At 38.1% G+C, this 25,789-nt stretch overlaps 1 long non-coding RNA gene across 2 annotated transcripts; it reads right to left on the reverse strand.

Annotated features, from left to right (window-relative positions):
• Positions 1 to 1,268: 1,268 nt before the first annotated feature.
• LOC128081636 (uncharacterized) lies at positions 1,269 to 24,772 on the reverse strand. 2 transcript variants are annotated; one of them, XR_008207298.1, is made up of 4 exons: positions 24,551 to 24,772; positions 21,800 to 21,870; positions 13,882 to 14,115; positions 1,269 to 1,905 (listed from the first exon to the last, which is right to left on the reverse strand). It is a non-coding gene; the product is annotated as an uncharacterized LOC128081636 (long non-coding RNA). The 2 variants fall into 2 exon arrangements; XR_008207299.1 differs by lacking the exon at positions 21,800 to 21,870.
• Positions 24,773 to 25,789: the final 1,017 nt, after the last annotated feature.

The raw sequence follows: 25,789 nt of genomic DNA on the forward strand, positions 1-25,789 counted from the left end.
TGTTTCTCATGTTGTTGTGCAACATAAAGAAATTGGACAGCCTATTTTCTGTTTGGAAGCATCCCTAGAAAACTTTTCAGTGAGGGTATCAACTTGGATTTTTTCAAGGTGTTTAAAGGCCTTATCCATATGGAAAATCTAGCAATGGCATATTGTATGGATATCCTTTTTAATTTTATTGTCCCTTTCAAGCACAAAGGCTCCTTTATCTGAGTTTGATGTGTACATTGGCTTCCTGTCAACTCATGGGAGGTTGGCTGAAGAAGCAGGATGAAGCACTTTCCTTTTGCCTTCAAGAACTTTGTGTTCACATCCTGGGTATTGTCTGAAATGACAGAAAACCTAACTGATTTTCTATGGGTATGTATGTTCTATGCACCAAATCAGTGAAAAAAATATGAACACCATAACACTTTTGATTGAGTGAACTTTTGATTGAGTGAACAGCCTGCATCAACTTGCAAAATAACAGGCAGTAACTGAGCCCAGGTGACCCATCTACAAATTTGATTGAAACTGGCCACAGACTTCTAATTAGGTATTTCACAGTAAAATATGGAAAACTGAGCATCTTGATCTTCACCTCAACAGATTTTACATCCAAAGCGTTTAACTGTCCTCTGCAAAATTAATATAAGTTAAGGGCATAGCAAGGCAGAAGAAAGCAGAGAAAGGTTCCAAAACTCTCGGAAAGTATATTTAAAACTGAAATTCTTTCCATTTCTGTTGCTGTTGTTTTTCTTTTTCCTTTTTTTTTTTCTTTTTTTTTTTTTTTTTACAAATATGCATGTTATAAAGTGTCAGCTGATAAAAAGAGATCTAATTCATTGCCTTTAAACAAAGAACCTGTCTTTAGACTGACAGACTTGGCCATTGGGCTTCTCCTATTTACATGGAGTGACACCATGGGTACAGGGGGAGTTTTGATTTTATTGGCATGATTCATGACACTACAGTGATATGTTCTCCTTGGATGCTAGGAACTCATGATGGTATAATTTTTCTTGTTTTTAAGTGTCATTTTTTTTTTGTTTTTCCTTCTCCCTGACTGCTTTTGGTGTAAGCATTAGACAAGGAACACCTTCCTCTAAAGTACTCTGAGCTCTCATAAAATCATATTCTAATTGTCGAGGCTGTTGCACAGCCCAACCCTGTTTATAATAACCTCAGGGACAAATTCTGTGACAAAAATAGTTTATTAGGGAAACTGAAAGTACTTCAGCTATTCTATAACTTGCATGACATCAATGTAAATGTTCTAGCAGGATGAACAGCAAGGGAGGACCTGCTACTAAGAATGGGCTTGAGCAGGTCATATACATGCTGAATAACATACAGTGCATTCATCCAGAGCAGTCCCCAAGTTTTGCACAACCACAGATAGAACGCGTCCTTCTGCTGCATTTTTCAGAAACCACCTTTGTTTAAAAAAATTATTTGCTGTCTGAAAAATGAGAGTGCTACAAACCCTGGCTCTGATGAAAAGCAGAGCTACCCTTTAGGTTAGGAGAAGCATAGTTGCTTCTCATACTTCAGGTTTCTTAGTCTCTCTCTAATTTTGCCAGGGTCGATATTGCTTTGCAGTGTTTTGGCAATGGTGAAATGGCACCTGCTAACAAAAATAATCATTCATATTTTATTCATGAATATTATGGCCAAACTTTTGTCTTTAGCCAGGGCAAAGAAATGGATGAAACTATACAGGCTTCAGTTTCCAAGCACTTTATTTCCCACACTTGGAATCACCTGTACTTCACACCTCTGAAATCATTCATACCCTCTGTTTCTGGCATGCAGCAGTGCTGGATCACTGCAACAAAGCATCAACAATAAATCAGAAATAACCTCAGAAAACCGGACCGCACTTTCTTCTTTCTTGATATCCTCTAGTTTTGTACCTGGATCCTGTTGAAATGACTGAAAACAAAGCCAGAAATGTTGTCAAAAATATGCTTTGCACATTGGATCAACTTTTCTGCCCCGCTAACTTTTGCCTCTTCATGTATGTCACATGCAGTGAAATTAAGAGACCCAGGTTGGACACTGAGGCTTCAAAGATATGTGTGCTTTGTGTGCAAGTGTTGTTTATCTAACAATGGGGCTACTCAAGGGAAACAGCAGCCACAGCTCTCTCCCTAGCCTTTGGAGAACAAAGCAGCAAGCTCCTCAGGAGTAAACTTTGTTGTTTTGCTGTTATATAACAAGCTGTCATCCAGCCATAGGTGCCAGTGGCCACAGCTCCCCTTACTGGAGCAAGTAGTTCTACACCAGAGCCTGGGTTTAATTTTATGTGTCAAGCGTCTTTCAAGCATTCTTGCAGTGTTTGTAGTTAACACTCAGAAAAGAATATTCATCATATTTCACCAGGACCCGGGGAGGGACAGAGAACTTCTCCAACAGCAGTTCTCACTTGTTCTGACAAAAACCATAAATTTGAGGGCAGCATGTAAACTACCAAGAAAATGCTCCATTAGAAAGTGGCGTGCTCTAATACTGATCTTCCCTGAATATGAGATGGAATTATAAGCCATACAACCATGCCAATTAACTGGTAACATCGTCTCTACTCCTATTCTATATCCTTGGTATTCAACTCCTAGAAGAGCAAAAAATATTTGCAGCTAAACAGTTTGTGACTGAATTAGACCTGACGTGAGTTAAGCTTACAGTAATTACAATGGTTTTCTACTCTGTTCTCCAAGTGGCTATTTAACTCCCATTAGGTCTCTTGGGAATAGTATGACACAGCACAGTAAATGCATGTAAATTGAATTCCATCTACCAGAGATGAAATAGTACAAATATTAATGATCTCAGCATAGGAAGAGCTACTGTTCAGGAGCATATTCTTCAAGGAAGGAAACAGAGTGAAAAGAATAAAACTGGAACCATAATCAACAATAGCTGCTGACACTTAAACACTTCAGAGACCTGTCAGTGTTTTCTGCTGCTGTAGCTACTGCACTGGCATCCTGGTAATGAGTAATTCTGATACATTGCTGGTTAAATCCAACAAATATGACATACATAATAATAATGATGGGCAGATGGAAAAAAAATGATTTTAAAGTAGTTTGTTTGTTCCTGTTTCTCACAATACCTGTGTGCATTTTGTTTCACAGATTCAGCCTCCCAGTTCCAGCCTATCTTTTCAGAAAGAAAATTGCCACACCAGGCAACAATAGACTGTGTATAATTGAAACAGCTTCTATTTTCCATGAACCTATTGACTCACTCATTTTTCAAGACCCCTTTCCAAACACATTTTTTACAACGAATCCTCCATCACTAACATTCATGCACAAACTGCTGGAAAGAAAGAAAACCAAGCTACTTGTTTGTACAGGAATGAGAATGGTGCTGTGGTTAAGATGATTTGCCCGTGACTCAAAACAGAAGGATTCCAAGATATGACTTCTGTATGTATTTGTACTGATTGTTTACCTCACCTTTTGTTTACATTGTCATTATCCTAAAGAATGCATTATGATAACAGTACTTCCAAAACTCCCCAGGATAATGCATGTATTTTCCTAATTTTCAGGGGGAAAAGCGCGTTCACTAGTTGTAGTTACACATATGAGTAATTACATTACCATAAAGAGTGCTATATTGTAATTACCCATCTATGCCAACCTTCTTAAACAAACTTTCTCTAAATTCTGCATCTATGCTAAGAGCATTGGGCAAGCAAACACCAGGTGAGTAAGGAGACCAAACCTTGTTATGGTAACTAGATAGGCACCACCCAATGAAGGTTGCCCAAGGCAATGGGCAGCTGGATTAAAAACAAAGAAATTCCTCTTTCACAAATGAGCTCTTCCCCAGCAGCATAAAAACGTGTCCATACTAGCTCTCCATTGTTCAAAAACAAAAAATTATGAAAGCAGCCTTCCAGTCATTTCTACCTAGCAACAGGCTCCCTTACAAGCATTAAGTGCTCCATCACAAGTATGTATGCCAGTCTGCCCTGCGGGGCTCCCCTACTTTCCTTCAGAATAATAATGCAAAAGGCCTCAGTGAGCATGTAGTAGTGTATGCTTCATACATCATTAAATTGCCTTCTAGCAGCACCATCTTGTTAGCAGAGCACTGTCTAATCAGTTACTTAATAAGATATGTCCTTCCCAGTACCAGGTGGAAAACATGCAGACCCTCCAATGGGCAAGCCCTTGGAAATCTTTCCAGCAAATATTTTTTGTCCAACCTGATAAGCCTCCACAAAATAGTGCCTCTGTGACAAAATGGTGTTTGCTGCCATTACAAAAGGGGAAGGAAAAGACATTTGAGATCTTTACCTGCAGTTCTCACCTACTTCCCTTCAAACTGTACTGTCCACCCTTCTGCTTCTTTCAATCTCATGGACATGAGCATCCCTATGATTGTGAGCACTTGACCTGACCTCACATCAGCTAAGCAAAACAATTTTCAGAGAGCTGCTCTGTGTACTTATCATAGCACCAATCTCACTGACCATATTTTTAATCACTCTGATGTTTGAATCCACATGGTGCACACCTCTGGGCCCAGGAACCTTAACACACTGTCAATCTGTACAGAACTGTGCACTGTCTCTATCCATATATAACACAAGTAATTATTCCTAGTAAATAATACATACTAGCTCATTTAAAATGAATCGTTCTCCAGTTGTATTGCAGAATGAACAAAATAGAGAAAGCTACAAGGCTTTCTCTTTACTTTATCACTTTAAAATACTTCTTATATAATTATTACGAAATTGCATTAAGCTATGACTCATTCCTGCAAATGCAGGGTTCATTGAGGGTAATTAAAATAAGTCACTATCTCTACAAGGGAGTGACTCATAGGCTGCTGCCCATATCAGAGTCAGTGAAGTCAGAAGATCCTTTCTTCCCACTGAAAAAGCAATAACGGTTTTATTAAAGCAATGAGTAGACCTCAGTTTGTCCTTGACGTAACTTCATCTAGCCAGCAGGTTTGGTTTTTGAAGTCCCTATCGAGAAAATTAAATCAACTACATATTACCAGAAGCGTCTTACTTGAACTCTAGCTAAAATGAAGGGGATCTGCACAATTGCAATATGTCCAGATGTATTTCATAGAAATATAGAATCATAGAATGGCCATAAATAATTCAAACCCTTGGAAAATATTACCTAAAAAGGTGTCGTCTTTGTGTGGTTACATAGCAGCTATCTAATCAAAAGTTGCTGACAGCAAGGTGCCATACATAGGAAGAGTATATGGGCCATTTCATGATAAAAGTATAGTTACAGCTGAGATCAACAGAGAGCACCCAATTGCCAGGAAGAGAAATGGAATAGTATCATGCTTCTCTGATACTGTGCGAGGAATTACAGCAAGACAGCCTTCGCACATACACATATCAGCACAATAATACCTGACAGAAACATTGGAATTAATTCACTCAACTGCTTTTTAAAGCATTTGGTCAGGCTGGGTCAGAATGATTTGTATTGTCTGCAAATCTAATAATCAAAATGCAAAACTACTGAAGAAAATGAATACAAAAGAAGAATTTAACTGTATTTCTCTCCCAAACTACAGCAGTAATGACAGCTCATAAGCAGATCTTTGTTTATCACTGTTTTTTGTGCTCTACAGTTCGTGCTCTCTATTTTCCAGCAAGCTCTCTTTTGCTATATGCATTTTATTTTTTTCTGTTCTTTTCATATACTTTTCTGCTCATTTGATGTGGGAAAAGCCAGAGATCAAATACATTTCTGGCTGAAATTCTTAGCAGTATCTCACATCAGAAGATTGCTGTCCACATGATGAGAATTAACTTAGGGAAAAGAATATTCTTTCAGTGTATAAATTAATCCAAAATCTAGCAATGTAGAGAAACGTATTTCTTGGGAATATAAGATTAAGCAAATAGCGTATCAAAATAACGCGTTATCATTATAAATCCCTTCTCAATAACATGGATCATGAGTGTCGGAATCTGTGACAGTTCAGTTCAGTATTAATTAACCAGCTTCTTTTTCTTAAAGCTTAGCACGAAAGTTTGCAAAAGCCTATGCAGTATTAATAATGTAACACGTGCAGAGTTTAAGCTGTTCTATGAGTCTAATCAAAATGAATTTGTTAATGAAGCTACAGAAATACAGAAAGAGGTGCAGACTTCATGATGTCCAACCAAGTTAATTTAGAGCAGGGATTTAAGCAGTTACTTTCCCCCTAAGGCTTCCCAGAAATTTCCCAACTATCAAGAAGTTGCTTCATCTATTTCTCTGCACCAAGGGGGACATTAACATATAATCTTGACAATCTCCATTTGCATATGAATCATAATATTTTATATAGGTTCCAGGGCCAAAAGGGAGGGTGGAATATATTTAGCAAATGTTTTTGTTTGTCTGCTTTATTTTTAAGATGTTTAATAGCCAGTCAATTTATTTTCCTTGCTGGGAAGTGAGATGGTGACTGACATAAGCAATCTGCTTTGGAACTGGTACCCAGATTTGCAGATATGCATGGTATATTATGTGCTATGGGCCCACTTGTGTGAAAAAAATGGAAACATTTTTATAATATTCAGTTACTTTTTCCTTCTCACTCTTTCTAACTTCAGAAGTTTCAGATCAGGTAGGAAGAAGTGGAAGTCTTTTATAGCTAATCTTCGCATCAGTCTGCTCTTCATGTCTCATTAATATAGTTCCTGATTCTTATGGTTCAGGACTTCATATGGTAAAACCAATTAGCTCTCACCATTTGTTACATGTTGCATCTAACTGTCAGGTGGAAACTTTGAACATTATCTTCCTGATATATCACTTGTAATTATGACTATCTTGTATTAAATGAGCTTTTCATTTCAAAACAGTGAGTCATGGACACATAGAGGCACTCTAAAAACCAGCATCACAAATAACCAGTGAGTAAATCTTGTTGACTGTTTCAGCAGAGGTGGTCATTTTGTGATACAAAAGTCTGGATAATGACAGAATCCTGCTCTGCCAACTGTAATGATGTTTTTTTATTAGTGTTCTGGCTTCTCTCTCCAACATTTCCTTCATATAAAATTATTTCTCTCCTTTTTTTTCATCAGAAATCTTTTACATGCTTAACTGGACAGAGCAAAGAAGTTCACTAAAACATTTTCTGTTCTGTCCCATTTTTGTAGGCACATGCTCAATGTGAAAAAATAATCCAATGTTTTTCACTAAAACAACTTCTAAATACAAAATAATCCACACCAGGGAATATGTCTCCTCACAAACAGGAAACCTTTGAAATGTACTCTGAATTTCTAAATGAAATAGTCTGAATCCTAAATTCTAAGCTTTCCTGAAGCATGCTGGACTTCCCTCCTCTCATGGGATCAAAGAATACCCCAAGTTGGAAGGGACCCATGAGGATCATCAAGGCCAGCTCCTGGTTCCATGCACGAATATTCAAAATTCAAACCCTATGTCTGAGAGAGCTTTCCAAATGCTTGTGGATCTTTGGCAGCTTGGGAAGCCTGTGCCATGCCCACATTCCTCTGGTAAAGAACCTTTTCTTGACACCACCTTTACCCTCTCATAATACAACTCCATGCTGTTCCTTTGTGTCCCATTGCTGTCACCAGAGAGCAGAGCTCAGCACTGCCCCTTTGTGCCCCGTGAGGAGATGTAGGCTGCCATGAGGCCTCCCTCATGACCATTCTAACATTCTCTTTTCCTAGTGTCACCTGTGGAACTTTATAAGTACGGAAAAGGAACCACCAAAGCCATTATTGCCTGACCAGGAACAAAGGAGAATAAATTATATATGATCATGCACTAACAAACTCTATGAGATTGTTTCTGTTGTAACCATTATCCCACTTTTGCCTCTCCTACATTCCTATTTATGCTTCTGATTAGTCTAAGGTTAGAGAGTGTCTCTGCAATATCTACAGCAGTAATAGATAGCACTACAACAACCTTGACTGCAAAGCTATTGCTTGTATTGCTCATCCAGAAGACCTGGCAGCAAATGAAGCTGTATTCATCATATGTACAAAATTAGTTAGGATAGATATACACAAAAAGTAAATTATTTTTATTGATACATCATCTTTATTAAAGAAAACTGGACATTCAACTACTTGAATTGTATCAGATGACTGCACTTAATGTTGCTTCTCACGTTAGCTAATACCACACTGAACGCTGGGTCAATCTGTGTACGTCAGCTTTCAAGACAAAAGTTCTTTCTTTCAGCAGCAAAAGAAGACCTAAGGCTACATCCTGACAAAATCCCGACAAATGCATTTTATGGAAGAGTATAGTCTTTGAATTGCTTGTTGTAGTACTTCAGGATAAACTAAAGGAAAAAAAATGGGAGTTACTCTGAGTTACGTATATCTTATTTAATTCAATTAAAGGAGTTAAAGGAAGACCTGGTTCCCACAGTGAATCTGTATACATTCAGATAACAACGTGATGGCTTTGAATATAAAGTAGGCTTTTTTTCCTCCTAACTTTGATAACAAACCATAGCCAATGCCTCAATTTTTACCTTTGTGAATGCTAATTAGATTTGAAGTGTAGTATCACAGGTATTACTACACCTTAGAGAATCTGGAAGGCTTAGTATTTAGAAATTGTGCTTTACATTGTTTCTGTGTTACAGAAAATACTTACATCTATGTTTCCAAGTGTCTGAGAAGGGAGGCACATGGGTACTGAGACACACAGTTTGGTTTGGTCCTAGAAATGTCTGCAGTACTGTGTGTAATTCTCACTGACACTGAGAAACACATGCTGAGGCCCACATGAGGTTGAGGTTACTTATCACTTTCTCACTCTCTACATCCAGCTTTTTTCATAATGAGAAAGACTCAAGGTGGGCCAACAAGTGTTTTCTACAATAGATGATTGCTTTGGCATCGGGGTATCTGACTAGGTTAATACTCTTCAGATTGGGAAAGAGACAATTCATGACAGTAAATGGGGTATCACTATGTATGGGAACTGCTGAGTCACGGCCTGAACCTCTGATTGATCACCTGAGGTGAGCCTTGAGTCAGCCAGAGGAGCACAGGTGAAGGCAATTCACCTGTGCTGCCGGAAGGGGTGGAGCCTGGCTCCACCCCTCCTGGACCTATTTAAGAGCTGGCTACCAGAGGGGAAGGATCTCTTCTGGAGATTGCCTCTTCTGGTATCTTCTGGTGAGCTCAACCCAAGGGTAAGCTCTTCCACTTATTCTCTTTTTGTGATTGTTGTCTGCTTTGCCTTACTCTCTTGATTATATTGCAATTATAACATCTTGATATCTATTGATTATACACAATTATATTGTGACTATAACATCTTGGTTATACACACTACAATATTACAAGTGTCTTTGAGAGAGTGAAGAGGCAATGGATTTTCACCCTTCTCAAAACAAAGTCTAGGACACATCAAATGAAGATGGTAGGAGCCAGCTTTAAAAAAAAAAACAAACAAATAAATTGCAATTTAGATGAGTTCTCCAAGAAAATGGACGAGTACCTGGACAAGAAACATCTTATTCTGCAGGACGTGCCACATAAATTTGTCTCATTTTTACTGCTTCTGAATCATATATTTATGTTCTGTGTTGAAGACAGTGTGCAGATGGACCCCTTATTAATTGGTTTAATATATTTGTGCTGTATCATCTTAGGAGTGGATTTCCAAGGCACCAAGATAAAGGCTCCTTCACCATGTGATTAGCTGTCAAATTTCTCACAAACCATTTGGAAGCTGCAAACAGCTTCAGCCAAAGCTGACAGAGGAAATATTTCTGAAATAGTAATGATGTACAATTTTTTTTGAAAATTAATTTCAGAAAATAGAAACAGACACAAATTTTTGACATTGCCAAGGACAAGATTTCAGCATTTGTCCATCAGACATTAGAGAAAGCATGCAAAAGAAACATAGGAAGAGTTCTGATAAATTCTACAGCTCATGGAACTCAGTTCTCACTGCAGAAATTGCATGCTAATATGTCTTCTAGGGATATATCGTCTAGGGTAAAGGGAATTGTATTTTAGACATTTGAATTTGACTTTATCAATCTGAGTAGTTCTTAAACTTCATATTTATCTCCTTTGTCTGCCATAATTGCGCCACAGTCTATGACAAAAAGGCTATTTATAAACTCCAGTTACAAATGACTCATAGCTCTAAAATATAATATATAATATGATATTATGGAACTAGTACACAAGGTATTAATGATGCAGCAGCTTTCAGATAATCGCCGTGTTTTGAATATGTATAAAAATACTCAGATCTGACCACAATATCCATTCCCATTTTAGTAGTGGTAATGGCACAATGAATTCCTAATAATTCTTATTGCCAGCTGCATGTCGAGCTTCTGAACATGGCACATGTGCCTCAGACCACAAATTCTCCTTTTGCAAAGAAAGCAAAAGCCTGTATCTGCTCTAGTGTCTAGGACATTGCTGGTTACACAATACCCACTCTGCTTTCCTTCATATAATTCATACATTTAGTTCAAAAAGCGCTTTGGGATATTTCAAGAATGAAGGGAGCAATTTAAATCTAATTTTTATTCTCCACCATGTCAAGGGGCAAAACTAATAGCTTTATGCAATGTTGCATCATGTTACATAGGTTGATGTGATATTATATAACATTTACTAACTACTGAATGCACAAATATTTTTAACATACACAAAAAAGGCCCTAAACAGAGTGGTCCTTTCTATGAGGTGAATGAGCACAGTAATATAGATACTGTAAGCATGAAACCTGGCTTTCAACTGAATTGATTCAGATAGATTGGTTTAGCCAATGCTCCTGTTGCATTGCACTTTGATCAAAAGGAAACAGGGAATGTTCCATATCCCATCAAAAGCATCTGGACCTTGCACTGTAAAACAGTGTTCTTCTAATCAGCAACCATAATGTTAGTGACCACACACCCTGTGATGAGTGCTTTTGAACTTTCTATCAAAAGCAGTCAAAAAAAAGTCAACAAGTCAAAAAACTTTGTCAAAAGTTGAATCAAAATTGAAATTCCAATTTTCCTTACTCTCCCACAGAAAAGTAAGGGATGATAAAGAAGCACACTCTAATCTCTAAAAATAAAAGATATGATGTATTAATTCAGAAAGAACACTAAAACAGAGAAGAGAGTTGAGAGTTTCTTTTTGTCATGTAACATTTTTAATTATTTTAAAAATATTATTTAAATGTTTTAAGGCATACTGAAACTTTAAAAAAAAAAAAATTCTCAGTTAACTATTGACTACGGTAGCAGATACAATTTTCTGAGTTAAAGGAAAACCACACTAAACATGTATAACCAGGAGCTGCATTATTGTTAGAAATCTGGTTTGCTTCCACGCATCAGTGATATGGGACATCATAAGTTAGTACCTTACAAGTGGTTAAAAAAAAAACTTTGTTGAAGTTTAATGTCATTGTCTGGTGGCTCCCACAAATCTTAGTTCAGTTAATGGTTTCACTTGTAAACCATTAAAAATCCATTTTCACACTAGTTTATACTGAAACTAGGACAAACCAGTAATGTCATAACAGAATGTACCTGGAAGTGATGGACTTATTCTGATGGATGCTTCAGGGTCTAGATAATTTGAGTGTAAGATACCACTGGAAAGATTTGCGGTTGATTAACAGCAGCATTCCCTTTCACATCCAGATCTGGGAATTCATCTGAACTCCAGATCCTGGAGCAGAATAAAATTTACTTGCAAAGTCAAATCATGGAAAACAGATTGGAAGGAAGTTGAAGACATTCCCAGTTCTTCCTGCTTCCCTAGTGCCTTACATCTTTCCCCAGGACCTCTTCCTAGGGGCTTTTTAAGGACCTGAAAGCACTTCCAGCAGTTCCCTTGCCAGTCTGCTCCAGTATTTGGCAATCATTTTGAAGTTTAAAAAAAAAAAAAAAGGAATCTATGAGTCCTCACAGAGAACAACAGCTGGTTTCACACAGCTTCATGTACCCTTAGCCTGTGTAGACACTCTTGCCAACAAAGTCACAGCATCCCAGTCTAAGCCAGAAAATGTTACCTTTTCTTTCCAAAGGAAAGGAAAGTGTTAGATCTTGACATCTTTCTATGCGAAACTTGTTTCACTGGCTATTATCTACTGGATTGGATTGGATTATCTATTGGAGGCAATGCAACAATCTATCTATCACAGTAGAAAAGTAATTTCATTAATAGTTATGTCTTACTATGTATAGGACTAAAGACTCTGTTAATGTTATTCTGAATGGGAGCAATGCTTACGCTCAAGGAGCTTCTTCTCAGTCTTTTTTAATGGAAAAAAAAAAAAGATGAAAGAAGCTGGAGCTGGTCTGAGCTGAGACCATTCTCTGCAGAAAGGATGACTATCCATAATAAAAAGCAAAATACTAGAAGCTTGAAGAAAGAAATACTGTGAAATGATGAGAAAAAGAGGAATGTAGGACTGGAAAGAAGCAGCTGGGATCTCAAGCATCCAGTTCCACAACAAGGGCAAAAACATATAAATGAGGGTATAAATCTAACACATTCCCTCTTGCTATCGTGTGTTTTCTTTATTATAACAAAAGGCTAGATGTCTTTTCTCACTCATTATTTCCATCTTATTATCCATTTTTTGTAATAAATGTGGTGATATCTGAATCCTATACAAAACAGGGCTAAAAATCACCTAACACAAAGGCAAGATCTAACAAGGCAGTTGCTTATGGGCATGACTGTAAGTGCAGTATCATCCTACAGAAGCTGGAGACACTGCTAGAATGATGAAACTACTTAGTGCTAGGGCCTGCGTGGGACATGAGATGTCTCTTTGCAGTTACCAGAGGACAAACAGTAAATCAGACTTGGACTATCCGTATCCATGCTTTAATATTTTAATGCACAGTACTAGCATGGCCACACGTAGTGCTTGCTCACAAAGTGACATATACATCACTGAAGACATCAGAGGGCTTCTAAACCAGGATATACCACTACCTCCCATACAGGCCACTGTTGAACTGCCTTCAGTCTCACCCCATTTTTTTGTCTGTTGTAGCAGGAGAGCAGGAGCCATTCCACTGGTCTGAATGATAATGGGACTGCAGACAGCATATCATAGTAATCAAATATTTATAGCAATGTAAATAATTAATACTCACCCTTTCTGAACACAAAAGCCAGGATCAGGTGAATACAAAATCAGCAATAATCTCATACCAGGCAGCTGAAACCAGTGTATCTCTAATACATCTCAGAAATTTCATGTAATCTCTTAAAAGAGGAATATTTTTATAGGTCCCTTCCAACTTCTGCAATTCTGTGATTCTGTGATATATTAGATACAAACTCTTTTTTCTTTTAATAGGAATGAGGGTGTCACTTTTTCAAAACTTCTTGATAAAACCTCTCTGTCCTATATACTGAATTTGAGCTCAGAAAAGTAATGTGCCAAGCTCTTCAAATACTGGAGACTATGCCACTTCTCTGTTCCCAACACCATTCGGAAACTTCCTAACAGTACCATTATTTTTCCCAATGGAATTATAGGTGCTACTACCTTAAGTACCATGTTTTTTTTCCAATTATTATTCCTTCGATCATCAGAATCATGAGTTTTGACTACAGACTCTTGAGTAGTACTATCTAGAAATGTATATCTTCTTTCAGAGTGCCTCAGTTATGTCCCTATTTTTTTAATCTCATTTTTCTCAACCTAATGGGAGGTCTTATTCATTTATATCATACAGAGCGCTTTCAATGTGCTGTTTCAAAGGCACAATGCATATCCGAAAAAAAAACGGTCAAGCATGTGAAGACCAGTGCTTGAAAGGGACGAAGCAACACCAAAAGTAGGGACAGCCATTAAAATTTAATGTAGATCCATTGCTCATATGCTTTATCATAAAGTCATTAGCTACCTGGTCACTTACTTTTTGATGCAGACCTTTTCTTTCAGTCATTGCAGAAAATGAAGTTGTTCTGGAATGGATGAAATATGCAGTGATAAAGGTTATTCTCAGCAGTTCCTTTGCCTCAGTGCGTCAGAACATGGAGTATGAAAGGTGAACAAAGTTGGCCAAACTCAAAATTTCTGTCTCCAAGGGAATTTTAGCGTTCTCTTTTGGATGACTCAAGTTATAATGAAAAATGAAAATAACCATTTCCTGCAAGATGAAAATTCTGATGAGGTTTTATTCTGTAAAAGGAAGAAAAGCCAGGCAATTTTCTTCAGAAACACATTCAGAGCCTGCAGGCTTCTGGTTCATTCAGCAGTAGAAAAACAATAAAATATTGTCCTGAAGCTCCTTGCACATCAGTGCTGAGAAAAAGGCTTTTAACAGGAGGACAAGCTTGCAGACCCTCAGCCAGCACTGTCCCCTTCTAAGATCAACTTGGTGACATTTATCACTGAAATGCAACTGCTTGCTCTCGTTGGCACCCCTAGTGTGATGCTTTATGTTTGTATTACAGCTAGGAATGTCTAAGGATCATGAATTCCTTTTAGCCTCATCCACAGTAAAGGCTGATTTCAGCTGGTGCCCTCATCTCCAAGACAGTACAGAAAGAAAGACACACTAGCTTGAACAAATTTACTCAAGTAATGCTTACATTCAAGATCTGCAAAGAGAGCTAGTGGGACCAGCAAGCAGGTGTCCTCAACACTTTAGCAGTTTTAATAGGTCATGTTCTACAAAGTGAGGTTTGATGAGGGGGTATGTCCATGCTGTCCTGTACTTGACTCAAGGTGAGGAAAGAAGACAATGTATCTGTATTTTTGTGGGGCCAAAGAGATGAAAAAAGCCCTGTCCCTGAGGTGAACTCAGGAATACTTGCCTGAGGATCCAGGAAGCTGTTCTGACAGGCAGTGGTTGCTTGGACACTAGGCCTGCCCAAGGCTGCCATTTCTTTCAAGTAAGGCGTGGGTTATTCTTGTACCTTGGCTAGGATTTCTATGCCAAGATCTGCTGAATGAAAAAACCTCTGGGCCTCCCCTCTAAACCAGTTTCATGTCACAGTGATTTCTCACAGACAGGGAAACATTTTTGTAAGAGTTCATTTGTAAGATGCTTTCGTTTCTGCGCATCATTCTCCTTCCTTCTGTTTTGTAGAAGTGCAACCTGGCCTTTTGCTACTGGCAGCTTCACGCATCAAGTGGGGCTCCAAGTACATGTTCATTTCTCTTTAAGATTTTTAAAGACATTGGAATCTATGAGGTGAAACAGGTTACTAAATACCAGTGATTCAATGATTAATATTACTCTTTTTCATCAAGCTGCAGCCAGGCAGGGAGAGGGGAGAGAAAGTGCTGCAGAGGACACAACCTGCAAGTATCATGAAACATACACTATTCATCAAGATTTCAAGCTGAAAAGTGAAACTTATATGCTTTCTTTAGTTGATATTTATTCTCCCTATTGCTCTGCTGAATAAGGTAAAATGCTGTCTTTGCCCCACTATTGCCCTTAAAAATATTAATAGCAACTGTCATACCAGTGCTTTGCTGATTTCTGGCAAAGGCTAGTTAAGGAGAGGCATTCCCTGAGAAATAGTGAGGAGTACATAGAGGAAAAACTGGGAGAAAGTCTGGGGCAAATGACTGCATATGTACATTGCATAATTTCTCATACCAGAAACAATGGGAGTGTCTGCAACATAAATCATATTCATGGTGTCCTGAGCAACAGTTACAAACTGGATCAGCTTTGCTACTCAGAAGATTCTGCTCTCAATACTCTGTGAACCTCGTGGTAGTTCAATGTGAGCAAAGGATTCTTATTTCTAAATGGTGCAAAACTTGTGGAAAAAAAATCCAGCAGAGACTGCAAAAGTTGCTCTCATTTGAATGAATAGCGAATAAAAAAATAAAGAAAATAACAATCACCACCAAACAAATGGGTATATCTTTCTCTTTCTTCAATATTGTAATATTTTTCTTTTATTTAAGAAACCACTGGAGCAGCCTGCAGATTCTGAAAACTTCTTCACTGCATATATATGTCCTCAGACTATGGCATGTTCTCAAGATTATCATTCCACAAAGTTCTCAAATATTCATATAATGAGGAAAAATATCTGTAAGCTTGCATTAGACATCTGCAGTTGAAGTTCAGAGTTTTTGAATTCTTGTTTTTCAGGCACTCGTTCGCTGAGTCTGTCTTTAAGCATAGTAAATGATTTCAGTACTTCTTGAATATATTGAAAAAAGCTTTACAAATTCACAGATTCATGACAGAGTTTTTCCCTAGTGTCCGAGGATGAACCTCTTGTACACACAGAAGAACAAGAGACTCAGGATTTTGCATTTTAAGCTTGTAGAACACATATAAAAATACAGCTGTACCAGGGATCCTAGGAAATTCACTCCAGGGAAAAGCAGTTACAGAAATTTTAATACTTTTTGCAAATGAAATAAACATGCTGAGGGACCAGAACATTTTTTTGAAATCTGTCAATACAAAAAGGGAAAATGTTTACCTACATAGGATTTTCACATCATTTCCTAAATAGAACTGGGGGTATTAGAAATCATGCAAAAGTTTGTTGGCTCTGAGGGTGTCTTCATGTTGAAGAGTCTGAATAGCTTGAATAACTTGTGGTTTAGATTTCACATTCTGGCTGCGTGCATTATTAATTTGAGCCAAGCTCTGAATTTTCCCTTTTACTCAGCACAACCAACAATACCTCCAAGGTGGTCAAATACACTTTAAAAAAAAAGCTCTGTAGCATGTCTTCTCTTTATGTCTTCTCTTTACTCCTTTTTTTTTTTTTTTTTTTTTTTTTCTTTTTTTGAGAGCTGGATAACAAGTAAAGCAATAGGGATATTTAAATGAAACTGTTACAACCTGATGGCAAGGACTGAAAGAAATCTTGCTGGAGTAGGTTTTGAATTGTCATCCATGGGTGGATGAAGTTTCCCATCCAACCAACAATTCTATTTGGATCACTGATCAGGAAAACAGAACCGGCTAGTGAAGGATTAGGACTTCATCCTGCAGGCACTGGTCATCCTCTTCCTTTACCACCGTTCATCCATTCATTTCATAGACACATGTCTTTACTAGCAGTTAAGGAAGGGCTATAGCTAAGCAGCCCTCCTGCATCTCAGTTGTGTTGTTCAACTGTTGCTGCTGTATGATACTTCAGAGCACTTTGAAATAACAGAAAGGAAAGATGTTCGAGGAAGCTATCACAGATGCATGCATGATTGGCAGCCCTTCCTGTCTTGCTTCCTGCTCTTTTGCCTGAGAACAGGTTGACCCTGTGATCTCCCTGGTTCTCAGTTAAGGATGTGGCATCAATGCATCATTTCTGAGAATTATTTGCCAGTCTCTTGTGCCTTCATTTTCATGACAGTTTGAAAAATCTGCAGACATGAAGCCGAGAAAACACTCCTTCCTGTCATTCCAGTTGCACCTATTCAAACTGGCAGTGATGCCTCTCTCCTAATTCATTTCACATAAGAGTCAGAATCCAGCTTTCTAGTAAAAACTGCTATTTCTCTCTCAAAAGGGAGAATTTCAATGCACCTCAGCTTCCTCTAGAAGAACGTGTAACATCCCATTCTCTCTCCTTTTATTTCCAAATACACATGTGATCTACTCCAAATGCATCTCCTTAACTGAAACTAATTGCTGTCACATATTTACCTTTTATTATCTCAAAGACATCGCTCAGGGTAAATTACATCTTATGTCCATGCTTTTATTTACATGTAGAAAGGATTACAGAAGAAAAGTACACATTGTCTGATCTTGACTACAGTGGTGTACTGAGACCAAAGCAGTGATATGCTGTTATGTCGGATGAAGGACAGGCCTTTTATATTCAAACTGCTGCTGTTGATACTTGGGGCTGCATCAGTTGTGCTGTTTCTGATTTAGGGAGTAGCAAGCATAGGGGATTAATGAACGCAGACACATGGTTTACATTTCCCTTCTGACATCCTCTTACGCATGACCAGAACCTCCTCACAAGAGGCAGACTAAAATGCTTTTATTAGATAAAGCAGAAAAAAGATCTCCCAACACTAAAAGTCAACATATTTCTCCTACGTGAAACAGAGATTATACCTTGGATGTGGTACAAGAGTAAGTAGGTCATTAAATAACCTGGCATCTTACCCAAAGGACACAGAGACATCTGTATGGGGAAGTTTTTATGTAAACATTTCATTTCAACTATGAACAGCTTTCATAAGTCCTTTAACATGCACTTTGCATAATCATGTGATAGTGCCCAGACTTCCATAAAGTTTTTGTACTTTGTTTCCATTTCTGTTATTTTCTGTTGCTTCTGTCACCCCTCCTTGCCACCTATTATCCACTTGGTATATTTCTGCAGTGCCATGTGACACTTAGGTTGTGTAACAACCAAAGAGATTGCCCTATTTTGCAAACTAAGATAGCAAGCATATGCAAAACTAAATTTGTAATGAAGCCACATCCAGATCACCTTGGTATTCACTGTTGAAGAAGAACTTTCCTGACAAATGCTTTGTTTCTTTCACATTTTCCCTGCACCAATACATTCAGTACAGCAGCACTCATATATCAAATGTATCATTGCATTGAGATACTCTGGCCTCTACTTTATTATTTTAATCATTATTCTGGTTTGAATTTCTGGCTGTTTTATTCTTTGTAGCATGAGATTCTACTAGGACCCAGTGATGAGAGGTCAAACTGGATAAAAATAGCCCTTCTGGTTCTGTCAACTAAATTCAAACATTATGATGAAGCTTTATAGCAATAATACCTTTCGTGCTACTATATTCTGTAAGCAATTCCAGTGGAATGCCTGTTCTGAGTGGTTTATTATAGCTCAGCCATAAAAATGTGCTTTGGGCTGAAAGTAGATTTATAAGATTTCTGCCCAGGAGCATATGCTTTGTAAAATTTAATTTAAATCAGCTTAGCTATTCTTTTTAAAAGACTGAAGAGTAAAAACAAAAATAGATTATTAGGGTTGGGTTTTTTTTTCAATACAAAAAAATCACGTTTATTTCATATAAGAAGTAGGAATTATTCTTGCCCTTTATACATTCACATAATTCCATCAACTCTGGGGAAGAGTTGGGGACATACATCTTTCTGCAAATTCCCAAATAGAAGTATAGCAACTGTCTCACAGATTACCAGTGAGCTAACACCATGCAGTAATTCCTCCAGTAGTCTTTACATGGTATTTACAGTTCAGTGTGGCATTATGTGCTACAGGAACATTTACATAACAGATAGAAATGCTACATATTTTGGAATAATGAGGTGTTGGATAATGAATTGAATAACCAGTAAATCTGGTTTTATCTGAAAGTTTTAACATAGAAAATCTTTTTTGAACCATGTAAAATTTGTTAGACAGAGCTCTCAAGAAAAGCAGAGAACAGAAGAATGCAAAACTGAAAAACCATGTTGATTTAGTTTCAAGCTTTCATTTCAGTTTGATATAAAATATCATGGCTTTAGCTTAGAGTATTCCATCAAACACAGTGCAGTTTCCCTGACAATTTTCTAACTCATGCCATGGAGTGTTGCTTATGAAGAACTACATTTCTTCTGCAGATTTCTTTCACCTGAAGCCCATCCTTGACAACTTACCAAAGGTCAGACCAGAGCAGGTTGAACTGAGCAGGTCAGACAGAGCTGTTTCATCCAATTCAGCACAGACCACTCACCAAATAGCAAAGAATTTGGCAATGCAGGAGTGACAGTGCTCAGGGGAACTAGAAAGAATCTGTCTGGTCGCAGTCTACAGGATGTACTAATTCAGGGGCTCCATCAATTCAGAAAAGAACCTGCTTTCCACTAACTTCTGTTTCAGCAAGGTTGCAGATGAAGCATTTTCGGATCTCTCTTTGAGTTATAGTTGTCAGGTCACCTAGATTCTAGATCTTCTAATCCCAAAGAGTTGTTTGTAGGCATTTTTGTTTTTTTCCTTTTAAGGAAACACAATAACAAAGCTCTTCCTAGCATGCAGAGCTGTCTACAATGAAAAGACCATTTAAAGCAAATGAATGAAATCCCATATTAGGGAGGCATTATTTCTTTCACATGTGTCAGTGGTTTAGCTCGTGATTAGAAACTTCCAGGAAAAACAAGAGTTATAATAAAACTGGTTGATAACAGGATAGACAGAAAACAGGATGCATTTAAAAACAACTTGGGAATACGTATAAGTAAAGGAATGATGTCAAAGGAGCCTAATGAGCGTAATTAATGCCAAGATATCCAAAAAAGCTATTTTAATTTGCAATGGATTCTTACAGTCATCATCAAGTACCCATATATATACTAACACACAGATGCATGCACGCACAAATACACATGTATTTGAATAGGTTTGATGCTATTTTAATCTTGAATTAATCTCTGATTTTAATACTGCCAGGTGTGCAAGACAGCTAATCGGTAGGCAATGTGCAGATGATGCAGATCCGGAGTCAGGAAGGGAAAGGAAGGCACCTGCCTTACTAAAGTGTCTCACAGGCTGTGCTTGGTGTATGAGGCAGTACAACAGTTTGCTGCCAAACTGGAAATAGCCAGCTGCACTGACCAGGTGCTGCACCTACCACTGCCATTTGTTGCACGTAGGCAGGACTGCTGGGCACTCGGAAGAATACATTCAGTCAAAATTAAATTGAAGGTCGTAACTACTAATTTCAATGTTAAAGAATTCTCTCTCTTGTACAAATATCTGGAAACTGTAAAGCTTCTAGAATCCAAGGCTTTTTTTTTTTTTTTTTTTTTTTTTTTTTTTTGTATGCATTTCAGTTTCACCAGTTCCATGGAATTTAGCCTGTGCTTTGTTGGTAACTATGGTGACTAATTCTACTAAATGAAGGGACAAAGGTGCCTCAGACTTTCTTCACAGGGAAATGAGGAACAATTAGAAACAGAAATCTCCACTTCTCTCAGCCAGACAGGTCATTCAGAAAGCCACATATGTGGACTATTAATACACAGATGTGCTTCAAAACACATTTTTTCACCTGTATAAATCTATTTCTTTCCTTTGATGATGCTATATTGAGTGCAATGACATGGGAAGATCAAGTTCTGATGCAGACCCCATCAGAGCAGCTAGAGGGGTGTCCTCCATCTTATGCAATGCACAGCAGACTGAGCAGGTTGCCTGGGCAGGACTTGCTTTTCCATGTGTTTCTGGCTCTTACTGGTACCAGAGAGGCTGCCATGTTGAGTGTAGCTATAATTATGCATCCCACTGTCCCATTTCTTTGATGCAATAGGGTAGGAGGGAAGACCTTAAAGACTGCAGTTGTGGGTGGCCAATTACCTGGCAGGGTATTTGAGAAAAATCCCTTTGCTGTCTATACTTCATGACCAACTGTGCAGAAAGCAATTAACACCTGGTCACTCATCTTTCATTATTAATACTTGTATAAACAGCAAAAAAGACTGTACAAGTAGTAGAAGTTTAGACTGATCTTGGTGATAAGTCTACTCTGTCCCAGTTCACCAAAACCAGATATGTACTTCACTTGTCTCATCTTGATGTCCATTCAAATAAGGCAGTAATTAGAACAGCTAGAACACTTTGATCTCATTGTCTTAACAATAATAAACAGCTTTTAAAATATGAAAGCAGTAGTTCAATCAGAGAAGCAAAATCTTCTCTAAGGATTTTAGAAGATAAGTAGAAGCACAGAACTTTCTGCCTGGTTTTGACTAGTATACAGAGAGACTTGTTTCTGATGTTGCTAGGCAGTATGCAGTTTTGCTGCGTTTGGCTGCACTTGCTTGAATATAAAAATGTATGCATGTATTTGTTTGGTATCAAATTCATTCTGTACATGAAAATCTGACCCTTACATCACTAGAATTTACTTACATGTCTGTTCTGGTCTCTTTTCAGTGCTCCACATCCAAAGGCCTTAGAAAGAGTGCATTTACAAAGTTCTGCTGTGTTGACAGAAAGAGAAGTCAAATCACTCTTTCCAAGTGCATTACAAATCTGTATTCCTCAGAAATATCTCCTTATCCAAAGTATAGGAATGCCTCAACACAGTGCTTCAGGAACAACAGCAATTTCATTGAAATAGGGAAAACTTCTGAGATTTCTGACTGGAGATCTAGGAATGGTATACAACTGAGATGGGCAAAATCTCCTTCCTGAGACCATCTGGATTTCCTTCTGCCAACTCATTTTTTTTTAGTTTGGAAGCAAAGGCACAGTTTGTCCACGTCTAAGTAGCAGAATCTCTGGCATAGGCTGAGCAACTTCTGAGCCTTGCACTCAAAGCACATTTCTATGGTTTTGAAATGTAATCCATGACTTTTGAGATAAATAATTAATCTAGTGCCAAGAGATGTAGTCGGGTAAACAGAACAACACAAAGTCACTGCCTGTGTGGGTGGCATAACACAGAGCAGATGTACTGGCCCAAAGAAGTTCACCTGAACCCTGATTGCATCAGTGCCTTCCCCTGCGAGACACATCTGTGCAGCAGTGAGTTTGCCTGAGCTTCATGAATGGCTCAGACATCATCTCAGCAAGCCTCTCACCTTACTGCATTAGCATCCTGATAAACTGGTATCTGAGATTTTCAACTGGAATGCAGTAGAGCCAGCATTGCTTTTGGAGAATTAGGTAACTGAGCTGAGATAAACACTCAACTGTGTCTTATTCCTCTTCCAAAGAACTCTAGCATACACTCCTGCTATTGGTCTAAAAGTACAAATTACCTTAAAACAGACATTAAAGTCTGAGATTTATCTTCATTTAGAAGACCTGATTTCACTCTAGGTCTAAAGGAGATAAGAACAAAACTCACCAGTGTAGCCTGGGATAGCTCCCTAATGACCTCTGAATGATTTGTGTTTTTCTCTAAGGCCCCAAATAAACTTACAGCCTTATGATAGGCACCCCTTTGGGGTAAGAAATTAATCATAATACAACAAGAAATATATAAAAGACAGTATAAATTCTTAAGTGAACTGGTTTCACTTTCTGATATCCAAGTGCTCTCATTGTTTGATCCACAATAAATAATTCTTTTAGCTCTTTAAATAACTCTAGCTTATTAATGTATATGACCAGTTGACTTACTGAAAGGGTAGAATAAGTTAACTTTTAAATATGAGCTGTTATGATGTGCTGCAAAAGAGAAGTGCTTCAACTCAAGATTCAGATCCCACAGTCCTAGCATAACTGCACAACTCAAAAGGATAAACGTTCGTGTGAAAAAGATAAGCGCAGCTGCTGAGATGCACTGGATGGTTTCTACATCCAGTGTGGGTTTGCACTCATCCACTGGTTCCAGTGTCTTTCCTATGCAACAACATCCTTAAATATTTCAGATATTCCTTTCACTGAGACTTTTTTTAAAAACTTTTAACCAAAGAAAAAACCTGTATTTTGCAGCAACATTTTTCACAGACTTAGTGAAATTCAGAATATCAGTAACATGAATAACAATACAATCTTCCTTGATTTTTAAAATGCACAGTTACCATTCAACATTAGATGGATGAGGCTTGCCTTATCACAGTGGATTTAATATCTTCCTGCACTCTACATTATATTGGCTTTGAAACTATGTTGCTTTTTACAGGGATTGGGAGGAAGAAAGAAAAATAGGATGTTGAAAATACACTGAAACTTTTGTCTTGCCTTCATTAAATACATGTGTCAAGCAGCAACCCTGCTTTAATAAGGTACCTAGTAGTGATAAACAGGCATCATAGGAGAAAAGTATAAAAAAATGATATTTCAGATTCTTATTTATACTGAAGGATTTCCATTTAATTACTGATTTTTAGTAATGCCCACACTGTTCAATATTTGTCACAAACAGATAACTAGGAATCAAGTTAGTGCGTTTCCTGCTCCTGTCCTACTGGATCTTTTCCACACTATGGCCTGGCTGAGACACCCAGGCTTCATTCAGTTCCAGCCCTGAATAGCAAACAGTCCCAGAGGTCACTGCATCCAGTCCAGGGCTAGCAAAACAGTGCCCAGTTTGACACCTGCCTTTTTCATGCCACCAGCAGACACCTTGGTGGTAGCAGCCATAGGTTTACCAGCTATCTTCACCCACCTGGAGATGATGTCTTCCAGACTTGTGTCTCTGTTTCATCAAGAGATAAGAATTGTCACTAAGCTGCTAAACTGCCCTGGTTACCAAGGCACCTCACTGTGGCTCTTATTTACATTAAGTATTTTGTAGGCACTGTAGCTGCCTCTCCAAAATCACTGCCCCTGCAGCCAGCACAAGTTCCTCTCTCCTCTCTCCCTGCCTTACTAATGACAGGGTTTCCTTCCATGAATCATTATGCTGTAGACAGAAGTCTGCATTTGAAGGATGCGTGACTTGTTCTGCCGTAACAAACTATTTCTTGAAGGAACAGGGAAAATGAGGACATCTTTATAATCTTATAAAGTACATAATGAAATTTTCTTTTAAATTCCACACTAAGGTCAGTAGGAAACATACCACACTGCAACTATTTTCTAGACTTACAAAGGATGACACAAAGTGCTTCAGGTCTGCTTTCGGAGCTCATATGCTCCCACTCAGTGCCATGTTTTTGCAAAGCCTAGTGGGCTGGTCAGAAACATAAGCCCTTCTATACTACCTACCAGCATGTACTTGGGGTTGCTCTTCTGTCTTTTGGCAGCCCATAGAAAGCCAGATAATGATTCCACTCTTCCTAAATCCTTGTTCTGCTGATTGCCAAGTGCTCTTCAACCACCATAGATTGGGGAGAAAGAAAAGACTGTGGTTCATCACTGACCTTCTATTAAAATAATAAAACAAAAAGGCAACAAGTGGGCAGCTTTTTTTTTGTTCCTTCTGTGCTCTGGCAGCATGCAAGAATTGGAAAAAGTTGGTAGGACTTCACTCACACTTTAAGCCATCTGATAAGCTTACATATTAACTCTGCTGATTTGCGTTAACACTTAGCCACAGCGACAAGTACTCTTTGCACTTACTGCACACTGGCACTTTGTCTTTAGTGACGTTAATGAGGAAGAATAGCAGAGTGGATGTAAGCAGAGCTTGAGGCACTGGCAGGTATCAGATAATTCTGCAAAGGCAGCAAGTAGAAAATACTGATTGACATAACTCAGTTTGCAATGGACAATTTGGTTCTGTTTGATTTGTGCATACTCTTTAAACCACTCATACTTTTTCAATGTGAAAGTAATGCTACTTTTATTAATTTTGTTACAAATACTGGGATTCTTTTCCTTGTTTTGTACCAGAAAAAGTTATAAATTGCAAGCTCAAAAACCACTGACAAACATTGAGTCTCATAATTTAGATACTAATGCCCTCTCTGAAGAGCCAAAATTCAACAAGCTTAATTTTCCCTGAAGCAGAATAGACGCAGTTGTCATTACTGCTCAGAAGCACCAGTAAGACCAGCAAGACAGTTTACTCCATCTTTATTCTGCAGAAAATTTTGTTGCTGAAAATAGAGCTGCCTACCTGAAGCAGAGCAATGTGAATTAACCAAAATATAGACATGGCTAAACAAATCAACATCTCCAACTCACTTCCTGTCTGCTACTCCAAAACAGCAGCCTCTGTACAAAATTTTCCTCACTAGAAGCTGTGAGCTGCTAGTGCCCTCAGTGAAAGCAAGATGAACTACTTCATGTCTGCGTTTCTACCAGAGCAATTAGTGCGAGTCAGCCATAGTGCTACAGACTCACATTCAGACTGAGACACACTTTGACTGTAAAACCAGCCAACATCAAAAGCAAAACACAGGCCACGTGTTTTTTCTAGGAGGGGATAGGATCAGGATATGAAAAAAAATAGGAAATTAAAAGGACAGAGAAACTTTGAGATTAGAGGCATTGCACAGAACA

This window comes from Tympanuchus pallidicinctus, unplaced genomic scaffold (assembly GCF_026119805.1).
Source record: "Tympanuchus pallidicinctus isolate F22 unplaced genomic scaffold, pur_lepc_1.0 scaffold1, whole genome shotgun sequence".
Lineage (NCBI taxonomy): Eukaryota > Metazoa > Chordata > Aves > Galliformes > Phasianidae > Tympanuchus > Tympanuchus pallidicinctus.